Source organism: Juglans microcarpa x Juglans regia, chromosome 3S (genome assembly GCF_004785595.1).
Source record: "Juglans microcarpa x Juglans regia isolate MS1-56 chromosome 3S, Jm3101_v1.0, whole genome shotgun sequence".
In the NCBI taxonomy this organism is placed as follows: domain Eukaryota; kingdom Viridiplantae; phylum Streptophyta; class Magnoliopsida; order Fagales; family Juglandaceae; genus Juglans; species Juglans microcarpa x Juglans regia.
This window is the reverse complement of record NC_054599.1, coordinates 13,039,199-13,052,120: the sequence shown is the minus strand read 5'-3', so window position 1 is coordinate 13,052,120 and position 12,922 is coordinate 13,039,199.

Below are 12,922 nucleotides of genomic sequence, written 5' to 3'. Positions count from 1 at the left end.
TTGAGATTTAGTGATGAGATTCTATATGATGACATATGATAAGTTCTATCTTCTGGAGAAGAAATTGACTCCTTGCCTCGGTGATTTGTATATATATATATATACACACACACACACACACACACACATGTGCGTGTGTGTATTTAAGATTTGCAAAGAAGTTAATTCATCATTGGGTGATTTCTTGCCATACTGATATATTTGTGTTTTACTTAGAGGGTGACTCCTCGCCGTGACTATGAATGCTCGTGTTTTACTTTTGTAGGTGATTCCTTGCCATGCACAAATGTGTTCATCAATTCTTTTAAATTAAACTGTACATTACATTTTTACAGGCATTGTCTCTTATTAGAGATTTTATCATAGCTATTTAACCTATCTATGATTTCATTTATCCAAGTATAATTACATACCTACATTAGTTCATCACCCACATCAAAATATGAAACACCATAAATTGTTCGTTGCCTAAGTATAATAAATATCTTCAAATTTATAAGGATATTAAACTCAATGGGGAGAAGCCCCTGTGTCTATTCCCCATGATGGACTAGTCCTTCTTCCTTGAGATAACCCTCTTGAGCTACATCTGCAGCAAAGTCTATGGTTCCATGGAGTGGTGGGATTACTACGGTGAGATTTCAATGAGACCTCAATAAGTTAAAACCTATAATAGCACTAACCATAAGAGACAATGTCAATGAATATGAATATGCACAAGTTTCATGTAAATAAGAGTGAAGCCACATATCATAGGTAAGGTGAGAAATCACCTTCTGAATGAAACACATAGATAATAACTATGGCGATGAATCACCTTCTGAGCAAAATAGTACAATCATTAATCATCATACATATTACCAAATACGAGGAATCACTCCACCAATTTGACACAGAGAATCTCTTTACCCGATTATCACGTGGAACACTTCCACCAAAACAATATAGGGAATCGCTCCACATAGTTGGCATGAGAAATCTCTCTACCTGGCCAACAGGTGAAATACTTCCATCAAATGATATAGGGAATCACTCTACAAATTTGACACTAGGAATCTCTCTATTCGGTCAACACGTGAAATACTTCCACCATAATAGTAAGGAAACGCTCTACCTGATCAACACAGGGACTCTCTCTACCTACACTATTATGTGGAATAGTATGAAAATACCACACCTCATCAGCACATGGAATCACCCTACCTGAGTGAAACATGTGGCAATACGCCTCTAGGAATAGTATCGGGAATCATTCAACCTGATTCCATGAGTACTAATCACTTTGAGATGACATCAGTTTGAGATCACATCATCAATGTAGTCAATAACCATAATGAGAAAACATACACTTTCATGAGCGAGAAAGTGGGTGCGATGTAGAATATGAAATCCTGAACATACCCATATATATTTATCCTACATTACTAGTGTACTCGTAGGAGTGAACCTACATGAAGCGACTAAATACCAAGGGTTACTCTGGAGTTGTTGGTCTCTTTGTTGATGAAGACTCTGAGCTCTTAATCTCCTCAGAATCTCAAACAAAAGAAGAAGGAAAAAGTGTATTAAATACTTAATGATCTCGGAGTGAGATGAAGACTAGTGTCCAAATGTATTTTATATGGCAGGACTATCAGCCATGATTATGACAGTTATGACCTTTAGTTGGCTAAAAGAGTGATCTTGAATCTCTGTTGTCTACATGTACGTTGGACTGAAGAATGATAAAGACTAAGTGGATGGGACAAGACATGCATGGCTCAGTAGCTTGCCCTAGAACTAGGTGTGCAGTTTGCCTCCTTATGAATATTGCCCACATGCCATTAGACCTTACTTCTTTGTTCAAACGTATCACATGCAGGATCATATTCCTCTTTTTCCTAGTAGTAACTATTTTTGACACATACACAAAATAATAGAATTTGATAGTTCCAAATATAGGAAAAACTTTTTTATGGAGAGCTTGCCTTAATGCTCTTTCCACCAAGTTAAATTTGTTCAAGAAGAAGGTAATTAACAATCCAAACTACTCTTTTTGTTTACATGAACCTAAAAAAGTTGAGCATGCCTTATATCAATGTATTTCAGCTAGAGATGCTTGGGGGCAACGCTCAAAAGAGCATGATAATTGTTAAGGATAGTTCATCTGATATGGACACATTCAGCAAATCACGTCAAGAATCCTCAATTTAATGCGGCAAGGCTAATGAAGGAGGAAACCAATATTAAATCAATGTCTTTGTATATGCCTTCGTGTTTACTTTAGAATATTTTGTCATAAAGCCTCTGGATTGTAATCTGTACAACCTATAATATAAATAGTGCTTCGACCCTACCAAAGCTCGCTAGGGAGAATTTCATCTCTCGTGTTTTTACTTTTCTGTACACACCAAGGTTTGCAAACATTGTCATGAAATCAGAGAATACCTAGGACTTGCGCCCTTTTTGTTTCTCTCCTCATTGACTCCCACCCTTCCCCCACTCCCTTTCCCTTTAACATAATAGTTCATATGATAACTAACCATCAAGCTCACTAGTCAATTTCTACTAGGGTTTGTTGATGGTTCTCTCCCTGCTCTGCCATCCACTATTCTTAATGGCAATGATAAATCCATCCCAAACCCTAAGTATCTTCTTTGGCATCAAACTGATCAACTTATCCTTAGCTTTATTTTTTCATCTCTTATGGAAGAGGCCATGATTGAAGTCTTAGGCTTAACCTTTGCTTTTGATGTCTGGCAGATCTTGAAGCTTCATTCTCTGATAAGTCCAAAAATCGAGAGATTCAAATAAAGGATGAACTCCAACTGATGAATAAAGGCACTCGTAGTGTTGGGGAATATTCACAAGCCTTTAAAAACTCTATGCGATCAACTTCATGCCATGGGTCGACTAGTTGATGATACTGACAAGGTGCACCGGTTTCTTCTTTATTTAGGGCCTGACTTCTCTTCCTTTTCAACCACCATGATGTCTCAAACACCATTGCCTACGTTCAAGGATCTTGTGCTGAAAGATCAAAATCATGATTTATTTTATTAAGTCTCTTGAATCTTAAGTCTCTTGAATCTCAAGCAAGACAACCGATTGCTTTCATTTCTCAACGAGGAAGCAGGCACGCCCATCCATGTGGTGAAACTTTAGAAAATAATTTTAGAAAACAAGATAGGAATTACTGAACCTTTTTAAAACTTTTTCCTTTCCTCCCTAGGATATAAAAGATTCTATAGTTAAAGTTTAAAACATGTTTTTATAAATCTAAAGAGAGTTTACAGCGGAATTCATTTAATTAAAATACAAAGTCCATTTACAAAATGATTTCATATATTACATAAAATGACAAGGCTTCTATCACCTTCTCTTTGGGTCATGTCCTTCTTGACTCTTCTTAGTTCTGATTTACACATAAATAAAAAATGAGTCGAAATTCTCAGTAAACATTATTTCATACTGTAAAAATATACTGCTATAAGTTTCATTCATGCATTTATGATTCATTTACATACTTTACATAAAACATTTTTTTTCTTTGAAAACATTAAAATGTAAAGTTTTTCTTTAAAAAGATTTTCATCTCTCATAAAAATATTTCCCATCTTTTACATTCTTTCATAATGAATTAAAACGTTTCATACATCCAATTACTCTTATCAATTTTTCTTTAGTAGGTACACACTGTTATGCCCCGTGTGTTAGGATTAACAGTCTTTTGGACCCTATTCTACCCATAGCCACGGGTTGAGAATCCCTCAGTCAACGGGTAGTACTAGGTGTACTACCAGTACTACTTACCCGGCATTGCAATATGTCCCTTATTTGGTATCATCATTCATTCAGTCATGGCTGTTACGTAGCTTCACAAATTAAAACATTCATTCATTTCAGTCATTTCCTTTTTATTCTTTTCATTCATCAGTTAATTTCATTTTATAAAACATTATTTAATAACATAAAGCATAAAAAGCTCATAATTTCATTTCATGGAATATAAACACAATAAGTACTACATGTAACATTTATTCACATGCATACAACTAATCTTGGAGTGCATAAAAAGGGCCTGCCAAAAAAGGTCATTACATATATATACTTTAAAACATTAATACCTTAGCGTGCTTTCATAAAACATCGTTTTATGTGGCACCCACGACCCCCATGTAAGGAGACATGGGAATCGAGACGCCGGGATGATGACAACAGGGTCACACATCCCAACGTTAGTGCCAAGTGTGTGTACATGCAACAGTGTACAAAAACAACGCAGAGGATAATTAATACAACTAAGTACCATAATTGTTAATATATTTTAAACAATCAGTAAAAATGTTTAAAAATTATACAGTCATCCAAAATAAATATTTTACAAGTCTCAAACCAAAACGAGTGATCCCAGATCACTCCTCGGGCGGAGCCGAATCCTCAGGCTCACTCTCAGCTTCATCTGCATCGAAATCTGCGTTACCACAAAATAGTACCGCAGGTAAGTATAAACCAAACAATTACGAGATAAAAATATATTAATGCGACCAACATGCATGCATACGATGAAATATGCATTATTCTCAAAAATACTATTTTCTCTGAAAATAGATATTTTCCAACGCACGCCAAAATCCCATTTTGGCCCAAAAAGAATACTCCGTCATTTTTCCAGAAAATGATCCAAATCAATAAAACCTCATTTTCCCAGAAAATGAATCACATAAAATCCTTTTAATCAACACATGCTATTTTCCCAGAAAACAGCTCATTATTCCATTAACCAATGCACCATGATCTCCCATAGGGATCATCCGCATGTCCTGGCTTCGTAGCGATGCTCAGTTCCGCGCCCAGCGCGTTCGTGGCCAAGCACCCACTACGCAACGAGCGATGCCCAGTTCCGCGCCCAGCGCATACGTGGCCAAACATCCTCTAGCCCCCACCAGCAGAGGGGCCACAGAGTCAGCACGAGACCATTTCGTCCGATCCCGTTGTCGCCCAATGACAACCTAGGGGACGTCACTCAGTATATTCCGCTCCCGCGTGACTAGAGGAGCTCCACCGATATAATGCCCTATCTCGGCTTGGGGTCGTGATACACACGCACCCAAAATCCTTTAACACATAAAAATCCAGTTTTCATAAAACACATGAACATGAATGCATGTACAAGAAAACCCAGTTTCCTTTACAAACATAATCATGCGTGCAATATGCTATGTACATGAACAATACCAAAACCAACAACCAATAATTCACAATACCAACCAAATGCACAACTCCGTCCACAATCAATCCGACCCCCAAACTCCTCGAACTTAGTCCGGCATGTCCAACCAGTTCACAATAAAATGAGTTAGTGTAAAAATATATTTAAATCACAATAGTTTTTTGGAAAAATACTTACAGTGCTATATAATAATTTTTGAAGGATCATGAAGCAGCAAAAGGTGGCGACACAGCAACATAACAGTGTAAAATACACTGTGGCCGTGAGTCTCAAATACCCACTTTTGAATGGGGACAAACTAAGACCCGAAATTGATAGGGTAGGGCCTAGAGAGGTCGGTGAAGCCAATGGTGGTGGTGGTTTGCCGTGGGTGGCGGCGCAAAGGGTGGTTTTAGGCCAAAGATGTCGAAATCGGAGATGGAGATAGATAGGTTTCACCGGTGACGGATCGGAGCTGGGGTTGGGTGCATTAGGTTGCTAGGAGATCGATGATGAAGTGGTGAAGAGATGTGGCCAGTGGTGGCGCGGCGGCGGCGCTGGAGCTCAAGATGCGCCACGGTTTGGAGGGACTCGTGGAGGCTAACGGCGGCGCGATAGGGGCTGAGACTGGAGGGAGGTGGTCGCCAGCCGGTGGGGGAGCGAATGGGCTGGGCGGTGAGGTGCACGGCGGCGCGCGGCAGCTGGGCTGGGAGAAGAGAGAAACGGGCGGGGAGAGAGGGGAGTAAGGCCGCGCGGGAAGAGAGAGGGAGAGGAGAGAAAAGAAAGAGAAAAAGAAAAGAAAAAGAAAAGAAAAGAAAAGGGAAAAAGAAAAATGGAGGGAAAGAAATGAGGTCCAATCCCTACATCTTGGGTCACAAAAATGATCCAACGAAAATGATTTTAAAACAGTATCTCAATTAAAATAATTTAAACGTAATGATAAAATGAAAATAAAATATTTAAATCCAACAATCAATTAATTTAAAATAAAGAGAGATTCAAATGCATAACAATAATTAATATTAAGGAAACATATCAAATTTAATTTTCACAATTTAAAGATCATAAAATAACCTATTTAAAATATCCGATAATTTTAAAATAAGAGAATAAATTTTTGAATTAATAAAAATAATCATTCAGTGAAAATACACTAAAATACAGGATGTTACATTTTATTTCTAAGAAAATATTTTCATTTTGTTTCATTGCACAAAGAGAACATTTTTCTTATAAAATCATTTCATTTCAATTTCAAAAGAAAAACATTTAATTTTCAATTTCATAACATTTAGAAAACTCTAGAAGAGTATGAACATGATACTTACCTGGAACCCATGCCATTTTCATTTCATTCAGTCAATTTATGTGCGTGGCATATGGCAACCTACATTCATACATAACCTTACGTCATTACATTTTCATTCACATATGAACTTAAACTTAGAACTTGCATAAAACTACTATGTACTTAAATTTCCTTCACTTACACATATTCTATTATCCAAATCCATTCTCCATACTTTCCTTTCATTTCACTTGTACAAGTTACCATTCATTTTTTAAGCATAGCCATTTTCATAAATGTTAAGCCTAAATGTGAACCTAAAAACCTAACTTCATTTCTAACCAATAAAGTGAGCTCCTATGCTTCACTTTAATCTCCAAACCATCACTCAACATGCCTTGCAAAGTAGTCCCACTTCACCATGAGATCCAAACTATAAACACAATACCCTCACTCCATATCAATCCAACATCAACTCAAGTTCCATTTATTTCCTTACATCTCAATGCATAACACAGACCAACCAAGCATACAAATACAACCCATCCAAATACACCTAGATATGGTTTCCCAAATTTCATTTCTACACAATACTTTTAAAGTATACAAATCAGTCCAATAGATAAAACCAATTAGTTTACACATGCATCCTATCCTTTTTATCACATAATATCAACATGCAATTCCTCTAAAGCATCTACTTGTAAATTACAAACTTCATACTCAATACATTTAATATAGGAATCTGTTCAATTAAAAACTAACATCATTATCTTGCTTTTCAAACTTCACTACAACTCCGTCATTTAATCCCAACACTTCAAGACATATCATCTGAATTCAAACTCTATATATTCATATCCAACATTCCAATACAATTCAATCATGTAGCATAGTCCAAAATCAAGGATAATTATGCAATTACAAACCATTTACATACTCAAACATTAAGTACAAGTGAAGTCAAAGATTAAACTAAAAATCTGTCCATTACAGACAATAAACTCCATTGCAATCCCAACTACCACATCAAATATATAAAATCTGTCCAACATTTAGAAATCAACAAATCACCATTCTTCACCACCATTGTTCATGCATAATAAATCCAACATATTCAAATCTGTCAAATTCTTAGATCTCAGGTTCCTCATATAATTTCTAATCCATAATCCATTGTTTTTTAAGTAAAATCTAACCAACTCTTAAACGAAGTCAATATACACACATAAACTAAATCCATTATCCATTTAAAATAAATATACAACAAACCCAAATAATCACATAGCTTCAAAAATCTCAAACAAATATAATCATCAACATATACATGGCCAATCTTCACTAGTCGATTCAATACATGACACACTTCAATACTTGGCACCCATTCAAATCACTCCACTTCACACTCTCATATACCTAACTCAATTTATAGCCATATCAACATGCTTGCTGCCCACATAATCCAATCCAACATAAATATGCATATTCTATCCATCTAACACTTGAGTTCAACACAATCCCTTAGATAAAATATAATCATATAAACCTCATATTACATTCAATATGTATAAAATCTGTCCAATTAACATTTACAAACACTTAATTGATAAGCCTATTGACAATACATACATATTTCCAAATTACTATCCAAACATACATAATCCATAACAAGCTCCTAAACAATATATCACTTCCTCATAGGCCATCATAACCAACATGTTCAATACAACAAATCTGTCCAATTCTTCCAAGAGTATCATTGTGTAATTTTTTATGCCACTTAATAGCATTCATACATCTCCAAAATGCTACCACCATCTTGCAACTATACATCATATATATCTCAAATAACATAAATGCAAGAAAACCAATTCAAACAATTTGTCCAACCACTTGATCCAACATATAATTGGTCTTTCCAGCTTCATATACACACCAACAACAATCCTAGTCAACATATCACTTCAACATCTAGTATCAATTTACATTATTCCACTCCACCCTTTTATATGCACAGCTCAGTTTATAAAACATATTATTAACATAATTGTTGTCCATGTACATCAGTCCCATGCAATTACAATCTACAAAGATTAATAAGTTTCGTTCATGGCTCCACATAAACTCCACCTTCACAATGACTATATTCAATTAATAAGCTTCTTAACAACACATAAAAACCCACATAATCAAAAGTCCAATTAAACGCCACATAGAACAAACCAACACAAACCATTCTTCAAAATTTCCATGCCTCACTTACAACCCCATTTCAATCCCAACCACATCTCACTCCTTCTCAGTCTAACACAATCATTATATTCAATATATATAAACATGTCCATATATTCAAACAAAACACCATTTAATCAAGTAAGCTTATTAAATTTAGGAGCTAAGGAAATAAGGGTAACACCAAAATTGAAGGGATAACCAGTGGCGCACGAAGGAGAGGATAGCACGAAGGAGAGGATAGCGTGTTGTGAATGGGAGTTGCTTGGACGATCTTCAATACACGAGCAAGAGGGTGGAGGTCTTAGATTGCCATGGCTGGAGGTGTTGATAGAGGGGCTGGGTGGTTTTTGACACATTGGGGCTTAGTTGTGGTGCTGTGTAGTGGTGGTTGATCGTGGACGATGTGCTCATGGTGGCTAATGGCGTGGTTGGTGGCTGAGAGATGGGAGAAATAGAGAAACAGAGAAGGAGAGGCGTCAGGAGCTGGCTTCGGTGTCTGGGTCTCATGGCGTCAAGAACAAGACTACGAGGGTGCTTGTCTTCTCGACAACTCCATGCCTATTTAGATGTGGATTGAGTTGGATGCCCTAACACTAGATGTTCTACATATGGCTATGTCATAAATCTTAGCAGGATTTTAATCTTTTGGAGTGCTGAGAAACAGCCTACCGTCTCTCGTAGTGGTTCGGAGTTTGAGTATCGCTCTCTTGCTCTAGTTGCAGTTGAAGTCACTTAGCTTACACATTTGCTTTGTGATCTTTGAGTTCCTCTCTCGGCTACCCCTACAGTTCTCTATGACAATCGCAATGCAATCTCCATGTCTGCCAATCCAGTCTCCCAAGCTCGCTCCAAGCACATTGATCTGGATTATCATTTTGTACATGAGAAGGTGATCGTTGGCCTCCTTTGCATTCAATTAGTTCTCTCTAATCTTCAAATTGCTGATTTCTTCACAAAAAGTATATCTTGGCCTCAATTTCTCTTCTTTCACTCCAAGCTTTTCGTCTCATCTCCCCCCATGGTCAACTTGAGGGGGAGGTGTTAAGGATAGTTTCATCTGATATGGACACATTTAGTAAATCGGGTAAATAATCCTCAAGTCGATGCAACAAGGCTAATAAAGAAGGAAATCCATATCAAATCAATATCTTTGTATATGCCTTTCTGGTTACTTTAGAATACTATGTCAAAAAGCCTCTTGATTGTAGTCTGTACAACCTACAATATAAACAGTGCATCGACCCTACAACTAAAGCACGCTGGGGAGAATCTCATCTCTTGTGTATTACTTTTCTGCACACACACCAAGGTCTGCAAATATTGTCAATAATGAATTAGTCTTTTAGGGACACCCTAGGATCTATGGCTGAAAAGCTTGACAAGGAGGAATTGGAAGAGATGGTAGTGGTTTTATGGAAGATTTGAAGACGTTTTAGACATTAAGCATTTTACACTTAATAAACGTTTTAGACTTATTAAAGGTTTTACACTTATTAAACATTATAGACTTATCGTTTTAAACTTATTAAACATTTAAGACGTAAAAATGAGCAGGACGATGATAAGTTACCAACTTATTAAACGTTTTAGTCTTATTAAAGTCTAAAAAGTTTAATAAGTTGTAAAATTAGACACCATCAATAGTCAAAACCTTTTTTATAGCTCATGGCGTAGACCTTAAATTTTGCTATGGAGATAGGAAAACTGTCTGCAAAAAACCTTTGTAATTCTTTTTTATAAATTGGAAAAACCCTATTATAATTATAGATGTGAAGGTTCCTGTCGATCATACAATTACTTTAAAGGAAGAACATATATATATATATATATATATATATATATATATATCTTGCCTGAATCCGAAGAGCTCTGCTTGGATATTATTTGTTATGTGCAGTCTCTGTTCTAGTCACAGTAGTTATTACAGAAGTTATAAAAAAATGATGTTGGTCGACCTTGACCATACTTCTTTTGGCGTTGTTTTCCTGATGGAAAGGATGTATGTCTCTAATTACAGTTCCTTCTCACTTCCTTCTAAGGGAGCATGGTGCAATGTTTTGAATACCGTACCAGACAGCGTACCGGTCAAGGCACTGGAACGAAATATTTCGGTATCGGTACCGTTTCGGGATAGCGTTTCGGGATAACGTTTCGGGATAGTCGATCTATAAATAAATTATATATATAAATATATATAAAAATTATATTCTAAAATAATAGTCTATATATAAATAAATTATATACAAATACATATATATATAAATTATAAATAGTCTAGTCTGAATTGAGGGTTAAAAAATAAGTTTGTAGTTTGAAAAAATGAAAAAAAAAAAAAAAAAAACACAGGCCGAAATATCGGCCGATACCGGCCGAAATATAGGCCGGTACAGGCCGAAATTGAGGCCGGTATGACCGGTACCGGCCGGTACGGCCGGTATTTTGGCCGGTACGGAACATGTATAGTACCTGTACCGGCCGGACGGCCGAAACGAAAAATTTCGGCCGTACCGGCCGGTACGGTACGAAATTTAAATCTTTGGCATGGTGTCTATTATGTAACATGTTTGTTTATATCATGCCATTGATAATGGTAGTTGATAACTAGTTTCTTCTTAGGTTTATGATACATTGGATAACGTTATATGCCATGGTAACAAAATGTGATAAAGGAAGGACATAATGTAAGATCTGATAAATATAATGGAGAAAATATGCACTTTTAATGTAAGAAAGCGGTAGGATAATAGTGTTAGCTGTTCTGTCGTGAAGTTTTGAAGTCACTTACTTTCTTGAAGACTCTTGAGAGAAGAAAGAGTAAATACTTTATGAACCTCACAAGTAAGATTTTGACTTTTGTCTAATGTCTTTTATACGGCGGGACGGTCAATCACAGACCTGATGTCCATCTGACTCCAAATATGATTGAATGAGAGATCTTCGATATCAACTGTCCATTTGCCCTCTGGACTTGAAGAATGGTAGAAACTGAATTAGGGGTGATACCCGCCCCCTACGGGGCGGGGCCACCCCTCCCCCGCCCCCGCATATGCGGGGGTGGGGAATTTCTCCCCGGACCCCACACCCGCATGGCGGGGCGGGGTCCCCCGTCCGCTGGGCCGGGGTGCGGGGGTGGACCCCCACCCGTCCGCACCCCCCGCACCCCATACTGGGCCTTTGGCCCAGTACATTTTTCTGGGCCCTAAATGGCTCAGAATCGGTTTTTGGGCCAATTTGGGCCCAAAATTCGTTTTTGGGCCATTTGAGTCCATTATTTAGATTAAAAAGTATATAGATTTAAAAACAGGAATATATATATATATATATATATATATAGAATTAGAGATTGAACTATTAAGTTATTAACTAATTAAGTAGTAATCATCACTAAGGCAGTAAGGCATTATGCTAAAATATTTTGTTTACAATTACACAAATTAAGAGAACTAATAAATTATTACACTATTACAAACTCTTCTAAAAGAAATAAATATTACAAATTGTACAATTAACTATTGTAGCAACATTACAATTAATTATAAATTAAAAAAATCATAATTTTTCAATTTGATCAATTTGATTTTGGGGTGGAGCCGTAGCGGTGAGTTCACTGAGTGGTGAGTTATGTCGATTGCTGTGAGACTGAAAATCAAGATCATAAAAGTCAATAAGTTATAAAACCTGAAATATTAATAAGTTAAAAATAAAACAAATTAGAATTAAAAAGTTATAAAGATGAAATAAAATTTTAAATGCAAAAAATAATTATGGAAGAAATTGTGCAAACCATGACAATGGTGGGTCCAATACAAAGTCATACTGTATTGGAGGTAGCCGTAGACGTCGTCTCATGTATCACTATAAGTATTAAATTTGAAATCAAATTAATGAATACCAATTAAATGAAAATAAATAAATTAAAATAAGAAATTAGAAAATGAAATTAAAATAAATACCAGATCCAGACTGATCATCACCATCCTCCTCGACGTCGGCCTTCTCATACTCAAGAACATCCGGAACATGAATTGGAGTTCCCTTGATCCAATTCTGCGTGCAAATCAAAGCCTCCACAGTGACAGGAGCTAATGAACTCCGAAATGAATCTAATACACGTCCTCCCGTGCTAAAGGCCGACTCTGAGGCTACTGTGCTAACAGGGATGGCCAAAAGTGTGCGGGCTATCTCTCCAAGGATGGGGTACTTCACGG